The sequence below is a fragment of the Pyxicephalus adspersus genome, chromosome 12 (assembly GCF_032062135.1).
Source record: "Pyxicephalus adspersus chromosome 12, UCB_Pads_2.0, whole genome shotgun sequence".
NCBI lineage: Eukaryota > Metazoa > Chordata > Amphibia > Anura > Pyxicephalidae > Pyxicephalus > Pyxicephalus adspersus.
The window spans coordinates 10,785,924-10,796,392 of NC_092869.1; the positions used below are offsets into that span (position 1 = coordinate 10,785,924).

Consider the following 10,469-nt stretch of genomic DNA (forward strand, 5'->3'; position numbering starts at 1 on the left):
GTGACATGTTTCTGGTGATGTCAGTACAGTACCTATCTTACACCTGTCGACATGTTTCTGGTGATATCAGTGCAGTAACAACTATATATATGTGCACGTTTCTGATAATGTCGGTACAATATGGAAAGGTTTTATTATACGCATGGATTTGTTTTTGGTGATGTCAGTTCAGTACTGAATATAAATCTGAGGAAATGTTTCTGGTGCTGTCAGTCCAGTACCGATCTTATATCTGTGGACATATTTCTGGTGATGTCAGTACAGTGCAGAACGTTAATAATTTTACGCATAGAAATGTCTCTGGTGATGTCAGTATTGTACATGTTTCTGGTGATGTCAGTCCAGTACTGACAATATAGCTGTGGAAATGTTTCTGTGATGTCAGTGTGGTACTGCTCTTACAGCTTATATCATTTTTCTAGCTATGTTAGTTTGGTACTGATTATATATTTGTGAACATGTGCAGGAACAGATTAAATCTGCTTGCTTGAAATATTATTTGTTGTCTTCTTGTCTCTTTTGGAATGGTAGCACCCAAAAAAATTGTATTTAGGTATTTAGAGATGGGCTGAAGGCATGGTTGGGGGAGAGACATAGGTGAGGCTTGTGGAGGGCATTGGCATAGCTAGGAAGGGGCATAGACATGTTTAGGGGAGGGCAGGTGGGGCACACCAAGTGCAATATTTCCCTAATGGCCTTATATAGATACTAGGATAACAATGTAGGTGTATGTAAGTACCCCTTTTGAAATGAGAGAGAGTAGAAAACTGACCAAAATAAGCTTCATCATGCATTAGTTTTTTTAGGAAAATAGATCTAACCAGTCCTCAAGAGAAATATATAAATATGAATTTATAAAAACAGATATTAGCAAATAGTGTTTGAGATATCAAAGTAAAATTTGCAAAGATTTAGTATTAAATATGAATTTGAATTTATTAAAGCAGATATTAGCAAATAATCTTTAAGATATCAAAGTAAAATTTGCAAAGATTTAGTTTTAGTGTGAAAAAGGACGAGATCCTCCGCCAGAGCTTAATATTGTCTGTGGGTCTGAAACAGAAATGAAAAGAATTTAAGGGAGCAACCCCATCAAGCTCACAGACAGCAAAAGTCATTCCAATCCCTTCTCTTCTATACTACCTTGGTAGTGACAACACAGGACGTTTGGGAAATCTCCCCACTAGGGTCACTAACATTAGTAAAAACTTGACAAATGCTTTAACGTTTTCCCTGTTGTAACGTAATCATAGAAAGTTGTGTATGGTATGAATGTAGAAGAGTGGGGTTATAATATTCCAGCCAACCCCTGGTTTTAGGCAATGAGGCTTAGCTAAGGGTTTAACTAAGCCTCAAAAACTCTCATACTGTATATATTTGTTCACACTCTGCTTTATATTGTATAGAAAACACATTGAATACAATCAACCCTCTCTGTTTTCTCTTCTTTAATTTTCTTTTCCCTGTTGTACCCAATACCACAAGAAAAGTTTTGGCTTGAGTTAAATATTATGAATTGGGTGAAATGTATCCCAAAAGATGGTTAACATTTTTATAGTGGCCAAATGTTGTAACCTAAGGAAACACAATATGCATCCAAAAGTAACTTTTTACTCTTACAGAATATATGTGAATCCCACATACAGGCCTAGAATTTCCTCCTAAAAGCTAGGCATGCTCAGTGATCCCAACTATTAGACCCAATCACTGTGTGACAAAGCTTTGTGTTTAAAAAAGCCAAATTAGCAGTTACACAAAAATATTGGGGTTTTGTTTTTACACAAAGCCATTAATCATCATGTAGTTGTTAAAATGTCAATTGCATGGATTTGATAAAAGTTATGTATACTATGATTTGCTGGCATAATCACATGGTTGTGTTTATAAACTAAGTTGTGATGACTATGATAGCACCAATTCTAGCCACTGGTTTACAGAAAAGGTAAAATTAATGTCACATTTTTTTTTATTTACAAGCAGCAGAACCAAAGTAATAAAATATTTACGTTTTAGTCCCTGGTAAAAGCTAGAGAGTTCCCAGGTATATGCTATGTTAAAGAGACACTGTCACCTTGCCCATTCAAGGCAAAGTGGCAAAATCATTTTAAAAACTCCCCTACTCTCCTCTTAATGTCCTAAAGTCATGTGATCTTTCTAAGACTGTCTTAGGGGAGCAGATTGCATTCTTTTCATACCCTGAAGTTCCATGTATTGACCAGCTAGAGAAGAAAAGAATAGTAATGGGACACTGGGCCCTGGCAGAGACATTGACATATTGCCCTGTTTGGAAAAGGCCATGACTCTGAATATTTTGGCATTAACAGATCACAGACCTCATTTTATCGACAGGTAATAGATGTCAGAGTGGGACTTCTCTGCAAAGAGGATTTCCACCTTCCTCACTCTGTTCAAAAGAATATTTTGGCTTTAGTTTTAATTTACTGTATGAGAATAATGCTGTAAAACAGCAACAGCGGTTGCATATGCACATTAACCACTGAAGATCTGTTCAGAAACTGCCTGTAAAAGAGAATAGCAACTAGACAGAAAATATCACCCCGAAATAGTCCAGCTAGGAAATGTTGGGTGGAGTCATTAAGTTAATTGTGAGCGTAGAACTTTTACTCACAAAACTCCTCTACCATGTTTTCTACTTGTGTTCTCACAATACCACGCACCACAAGCACCACTTGTCTATCTCCAGTATTTTATTACAAACACCTAAAACTATTGTCTTTGGTACATATTTCTTGAGAATAGAGCGCCATCTGGAGGTAATCATCTAGTACTGCTAAAACTTTTTGAAATATTTTATTATTTTTACTTGGAATAAAAAGAATTTAAACTGTATACAGATATAGCTTTGTAATCATAAAGATAGCCACCTAATTGTAAAAAGTTTTTTTTTATATTTGGTATTTCACATTATTTATATTTTTAAGACCTTTCACTGAGAGATTACATTGCTGACCTGGTTCTAAAAAAATGCAAATGGCTTGGTTGATATTCTGATCCTTTGTCTTTAATACTTTCTGAATCACTGACCCAAAATGAGGTTGCAGCTCAGGCATTTAGCTAATTGCAGCACAATTATCTGCATGCTTGTTTCAGCCAAACATCCAGGCAATTTAGAACGAGTTTGCCAATACTAACACACATAATCTCCTAGTGTTAGGTCTGCTCTTATGGTTTCTAATATTTTTGGGGAATCCAGTGATGATATTACTATGTTTTAGTCTTTACCTGCTGTGCAGGGGATAGTGGCCACTATATAGAGAATGAATATCTATAGGTTGGGTGCATACAAACAACTTTCTAATATGGTAATAGAAGAATAGATGTGGAGGTATTGCTCCACAGATGATCACGCCACTATCTTATCATTATCTGTAAATAGAGATAAGAAGTAAATGGGTGACTCTGCCCAGCAGATGAGGGAATGAGAGAGATTCAGCTGATTATTTCATAGGTTATAATGACACTATACATCTGAAGTTTAATTTGCCTATATAGTATCTTCTTTGGTTTCTTTTCCTTATCCATCAACCACCATCAATTAATAAATAAAACCTTTTTGTTTTTATTATAAACATTTTTAGACCCAGTGAAACTAAAATTTACTATAAAAAAGAAAGTGGATGTTACAACCAAATGCTAATAACCTATTATCAAATTCAATAATTGGAAGGGGTAGAGGGCCAGGAACATTGAGGCCGCTAGGAAAAGAGCTAAATGATGCTGGTGTTGCAGTGTTGCAGAAATGACAGTAATTCAAGTAAATCTAAAGCAGATAATGTTGGGTTTACTTTTCTGGATAGAGTAAAGGAAGGTTAAAACTTTTGCCAGGTTTGTTTTTTTTTTTTTGTGTTGGAGTTCTCCCTTCATGGAGTTCCCCCTTGCTGTGAAGTAGCCAATGATGGTCCTCAGCAATATAAAAAATTAACTATGGTTGTAGCCACTTCCTAGCGTATACAAGACTGAAAAAAATATTTGCCTTTAGATATAATAATGTTGGTACATTACTTTCACATCGATACCCAACCCTAACAGCCAACCAGAACTCAACTTATAATATAGATATTCCTATATAGAAAAGATTTCCAAGTATGATAAATGTAAAAAAAGAACAACAGGTTATTTTCAAAAACTTGACAAAAATGGGCTAAGAATCCAGTCCCTCTCTGCAGAGCAGTCGCCTGGTCTATAGTATTTCACATCAGTCTTTAAATGGACACTTATGAGATGTCTTCTTTATCCAACTATAGAAAAAGGGTGGAACATCAGATCAGGAGAGGAACAAAACTGCAATTGGAACAGTATTTGTGCTTCCTACATCCTGGGCTGAGCTAACTTTAGGCCACACTCCAATAAGTCTTTTAGTTGTCTGGTAAAATTTTTAAATATAGACTTACCTCCTATTTTGGTCTGAGGCTCCAATAATTGTAAAACAGAAATCTGAAATAGTCATGTGACTATATATATGCATTTATATTCAGACACTGTACAAGTTGCAGTCATTGATGCCTGTCATCCTCCAGTAGATCTTGCACACATTGTTCTCACAGTGACTTGGTAATTATTCTAAATAACTTTTAAGTTGTGTTTAATGAGCCATCATAGAGACAGTTCTTAATGGCTGCTTGATTACCTAAAAGGGAATATTCATTCATAGGACATACAAGGCTCAAAGCATTTTGAGCAGGCTTTGCAGCACTCGGCAGGAATTTTTTGGCAGTCAGAAAAGTATATCCTTGGACAGAGCTGCTGTGGTAAGGAATCATGTTCTAGCAAGGGTTAATGCAGAAAAAGTGGTCTTCATGTTTATCTTCAATTTAATAACTTTCTGGATAGCGAAAGTTGAAAGCATTATTTTATTGCCTTACCCTTTCTTTGAAGAAGTCATTTATCTTTATTTTTAGACCTTACCTCAAACAACAATAGGAAAGGAATGGCTGTTGGATGTAAAGACAACACAACTAACTAACTACTGGTACTTCTAGGTAAGGCATGTGATTCATTTGCCTTCCTTTAATGTGATCCTGTTGGTTTTTGATAGTCTAGCACTTTTTTTTGGCAGCCGGGAGACGTATCAAATTTTACCATAATGTAGTCATTTTTACCAGAATTTGCTGCAGAACAGGCTTATACCCCCACTGCTTTTAAGGTCTTCCCCCTGTGTACACCTACTAATTATGCCAGTCTTAAGTCCCATCCAACTATTGGGGCTACCTTGTCAATTGCTCAATCAAATTTTGTGACTGAGTCTAGCTCTCCCCAACTGCCCACCCACCCCTTTCTTAATTTTAGTATTGGGTAATCCTTCCTTCTCCACAGGTAATAAGATAGGCCTTTTGATCCATAACCCATATGAACAAGTTTGCAGATTCTCATTTTCTTTGCTGCAACCATGGTCTTCTATCTCAGATGATCCTGATTTTTCCTCTTTGCAGTTCTAGGGATGTAAGCAGATCTCTAGTTTCCTTGGATTTCTCCCTTTCCTTATCTTCTAAATAGACCTCTCACTCCATGTAAATTATAACCTGTTAAAGAGGTTCTTGCCTGTCACTCCCTCGATCTCTGTTATAAACATTTACACTAGGAAGATAAGGGTTCTTCCCTACTCCTGGGAGTGTGACCTACGTAATCAGTTTACTTTGTAAAAATAAATAAAACGTCTCTTCCTTTCTACCTAGTCCTCCACTTGCAATAAATATCAAAAATCAAAAGGTACAAAATTTTAACTAGGTGGTATCAGACGCCAAATGTTTTTCATTCTATTTTTCACAACTCTCCAGACCATTACTTTTTGGGGGATCTGCTTTTTTGGGCATGCCCCAGATAAAACCTTATCTGAGATCAGGTATATCCATCTCTAAACAGTTCTCCGAGCATCAGATTCTTAAGGATCTGGTCTTTTTCTTTCTCCACCTAAATCCTTTTTTTCCAAGGTTATTATTATTATTATTATTATTATTAATAATAATAAACAGTATTTATATAGTGCCAACCTATTACACAGTGCTGTACATTAAATAGGAGTTGCAAATGACAGACGAATACAGACAGTGACATAGGAGGATGAGAGGTCCCTGCCCCAAAGAGCTTACAATCTAAGAAGTAAGGGAAGCAGCACATACTAGGAGGGGAGGAAAGTTTACGGGCGTCTGTCCTGATTTATTTGGTTAATACATTACAGCTTGCATGCCTGCTCTTTGAAAGCAATCTGCCCCTCCAGCTCTGCTAAATTAGTTTAGGAATGAGAGTTTCTCCTTTCTTTTAAAATTACAGGTTATTTTGGACTACAAAAAAGTCTGACATTCTCTACCTCTTGCAGACTTTAGTCCCACCTTCACCTCTATTTTTTTTTTTTAGCAATTCTAAATCTTTCTTTACCAATTCTGTCATCCTATTCCATCTTTTTATATTTGTCTGTGGATTTACTTTCCTGTACTTTGCTCCCCCACTCCTTAACTTGTACCCTCATATTTCTCTTCCCCTGGGTCCCATAGGCCCATCCTCAACCTCGCTGTATTTGCCTTGTTTCCCATCACCCAAGGACCTTTTCCAGTTAACTTAAAATTTTATCTTGTGAGTTATCACCTGTTGCCTTATTATGGAAACTATTGGTATTATCTCTTCCAGCACGTACTGTATATTTCAGCTGTTTCTTTACCTTTGTTGTGACAACATTTCCTTTTGTTTTACTCTAAATAAAAAAGTTACATAAAAATGACAGAAACCTTTCTTGTTCAGGCTGTATTCCCTGCAGTGAGTTATTTACATTTTCGTGCACAAAACATTCAATCACTGACTGTAGCCTTCTAAGTTTCAGAATTCTGTGCAAGTTGTTGCAGCTGGAGAATATCTGTCTCCGAGAAGTTCAGATTAGTGGGGTCCTCTGTGCAGAAGCCAAATTGTAAAGGCTATACTTAAGTACTGTGTGTCGTACATGTGTAATATCTAAATATAAAGGAATATGAACTCCATTCTGGTTCTTTAATTGAATACATTTTAAATAATGGTGAAAGAATATTATTTGCACCAATTTTTAATGTGATGTATAGTAGATAATTTTAACAGTCAGAAAAACAAACTGAAATTCTCCCTCTTGGGCTTAGACAAAAGAAAAATAGAGAAAAATATTTCCTGTAGTTGCAGCTGTGTGAGCAGAAAATGGGATTTAGCATAATAGACAACACATAGCTATGAAGGGTAGGTAAAGGAAGAGGTGAGATGACTCCTACACCAGGGGCCATTGGTTTTGGTACTAGTGACCAGGCCATGTTGGCATTTATAGAAATAACGTTATCATATTGCAAACAGTAAGGCATCACAGTATGATGAAGGGCACAGTGACAAAGCTTACTGTAACTATTAGCTGCTACTATTAATGTTGAGTCAACATTAATATTTAATGCTGCACGCACACTGTTTTGTAAGTCATCTAAAAGGTTGAAGTCAGCTCAGAGTTTAAAGGAAAATGCAGCATACAGATTACAAAAATGAAAGTCTGCAAGACATGATCTAAGATCATATCATGTCATCACCAAAGCTAAATAAAAATAGCTTGTTAGTGTTTTAAGTGGATACTTGATTTCAGTGTTCATGTATATCAAAACAGAATCCCCCCTCCTCTCATTCCCCTGCCACAGTCTGATTTGTGTGAAACTACAGTTGTAGTGACACTTGAGAATAAAAATAGAGCATGTAAACAAAGAACAAACTGCAGCTTGAAAAAAAATGTGCTTTCAAAGCTGGGATGATGCAGAAAGAAAGGTAGGTGGGTTTTCATTTGGGGCTGGATGTCTTACCTGTGTCCCCCTGCCCCATTGTAGCAGTCTAATGTACAATGTCCAATGTCCAATGTGAAATTCCTTTAAATTGTGCCTTCATTCATAATTATACAACAATACTCTTACAAGAGATTTTGGTTAGTTCTTACACACAGCTATGCAGCATTTTCTTTTTTAAATATGTAACCTTTATTACCCATTGACCCAAGTAAAGTGGCCTCTTTACCCCAGGTGCTGGAGAACCCTGCCCTGGCAATTATCACCTTTACTTCTAATGCTAGTTACCAACATTGACTAATTTTTAGAAACCATCCATGGTTTTCAATATGTCTATCCTTTCTTCCAACTAGCTATGCCATACAAATATGTGTTGACATGCTATACAGTGAATATGGCATATATTATTAAGAGCAAAAAATTGCATAAATACAAAGTATAAATTTAGCATATAGTGCTCAATATTTCTCTGAGACAGCAGTGTGCCTTGTTGTTGTCATTATTTACACTTACATATATAGCGTGATTCATAAAGAACCAGTGTATGTACATAGGGGTGCGGCAATACTGGATTGTACCAATATAGGACAGGTAAAATGTTAAAGATCACAGCCCTGCCATCTGATAATAGAGAATGCAATATGCTTTTTATTATGTTCAACGTAAATAATGTTTTTATATCCAATATATTAATTGTTGGGATCCAATGTGATCCAAGGCACCATTTAGAGTGATACTGCCTTGCTTACTTATAATCCCAATTGTTTAAATGATAATTTGTGAGCAGACGTAACTATGCCTAATTTATTATAATGTATTATTTCAAGTTGTTGTTTATTTACTTATTTTTATTTCTAGGATCATGTGTGTTGAAAACACATTGTATGTAATGAATTGTTTGATCTGTCAAGAAAATAACAGTAATTTGCCCAACTGCAAATATACTCCATCAGATGACCAATTAGGAATGGCAATAATGAGTGTATTTCCTAAAAAAAATATCATTGTTGCCCTACAGCAACCAGATTAAAGCTTGTACCTAAAATGACAGTACAAAATAAAAATTTGAATTTGATTGGTCACTATATGGCACCACAAGTAGCGTTTGTAAATGCAGTCAGTTAGCAGTGGGTCTTTTCCTAAGAACTTTCTGTATTGCCCCATACCAGGCAGAACCAACCAAAAATGTAATTCTTCTGTTGTTCTGCCATACAGATGTAAATCCTTTTTGGCAACATTGATTTGTTTATGTGAAAGGCACTTTGATGGGGATAAGTATTACATAGTGTGCAGAATTTCACAATCATGGACACAACCAGCAATATTAAACAGTTGTCCTCTTAAATAGGATTTTGTTGATCCCTATTAGGAATATGTGAGTATGTGCAGTCTGAAATTATCCGGTACTGTTATTTTTGTGTGTTTATCTGACTGCAGGGAAAATCAGACGCTGAGACTGAAGTAACCACTTAACAGCCATCTACGCTTAAGAAGTGTCACACACCCTTTTCATTATGAAGGTCTGTGCAGCTTATGTGCAGACCAAAACCAGAGATTTTGTCTGATATTGCAAACCAAGAAAAAACATTTACTTGTGCAGTATATCCCTTGTCTAATACATCCCTATATTCACTTATAATGGCCATCCTAATGGTGGCCATCCAAGCCATGCCTAAATGGATCTGATTGTGTATTAATATTTTGCAGTTTTCAGAACAAGCCTGGGGTCATTAGGTCCTAGGTTCCTAAAGTGAACATCCCCAATGATTAGGAAGCCATGTCAGGGCTACTGAGTTCAGTATATTTTCTACTTATAGTCATTGGGATACCTAAAATCCACAATTGTCCACACAATATATTCAGCCTATCGAATGTTCAGAGAGTGAAGAAAAACTAGAAGAGATGGTCTAAGTGTTGTTAGAGAATGGAGACCAGCTGCTGAAGCCAGAGACTGGATTGTAAAATGAAACTGAAATAGATTATTGCTTCTACAGCCCCTTGACTATTTAATGCTCCCACTAGGGCTACTAGGGTATGCAAAGAGCTGCATAGAAAGGACCACTGGGCGCCAAGGGGGTAAGCAGATAAGGAAGTAAGAAAAACTGTTAAACTGGTAGCAGTAACAGACATTTCTGTGCAGCTCCTTGTGTTCATATAGCTCTCATCCATCTATATATTGCCCAACAGCTGGCATTGCACTTGCTGCACAACCAGTTTTTGGATAGCCAATTAACTAATTTTTAGAGGTGTGAGGGGAACCAGAGTGCCCAGAGCAAACCCACACAAACACAGGAAATCATCTGTGCCATCAGAGTTTCAACATTTTACAGTGGCAGGATGGCAGTGAGTGGCAGGCGGTGATACTTGTCACACTTACCTCTTCCTCGGTAAAGCACAGGCGCCTCTCTCCTGCGCATGTTGGCAGTACTGACCTTGGGCGTGCCTGCTCTCCCAAGTTTTATCAGTTTCGCCTAGTAAACCCAGTCTGTTATAAGCTACCTCTTCCCCCACATCTCAAGTTACCCAATGCCTTCCATGTTTCTCTGCTTAAGCCGTTGATCCTGAATCACTTTTGGGTTCCAGCTGCAGATGTGTTTGCTCCTCTTCTTACCAAGAAATTCTATATGTGCTTCCCTCTGAAACCTTAAGCCTGGAGGATGGGTAGGCCCCGTAAAAGGG

At 36.9% G+C, this 10,469-nt stretch overlaps 1 protein-coding gene across 1 annotated transcript in view; it reads left to right on the plus strand.

Annotated features, from left to right (window-relative positions):
- The window catches only part of AKAP6 (A-kinase anchoring protein 6), a 122,624-nt gene that overhangs the window by 6,528 nt on the left and 105,627 nt on the right, over positions 1–10,469 (plus strand). The window lies entirely within an intron of this gene.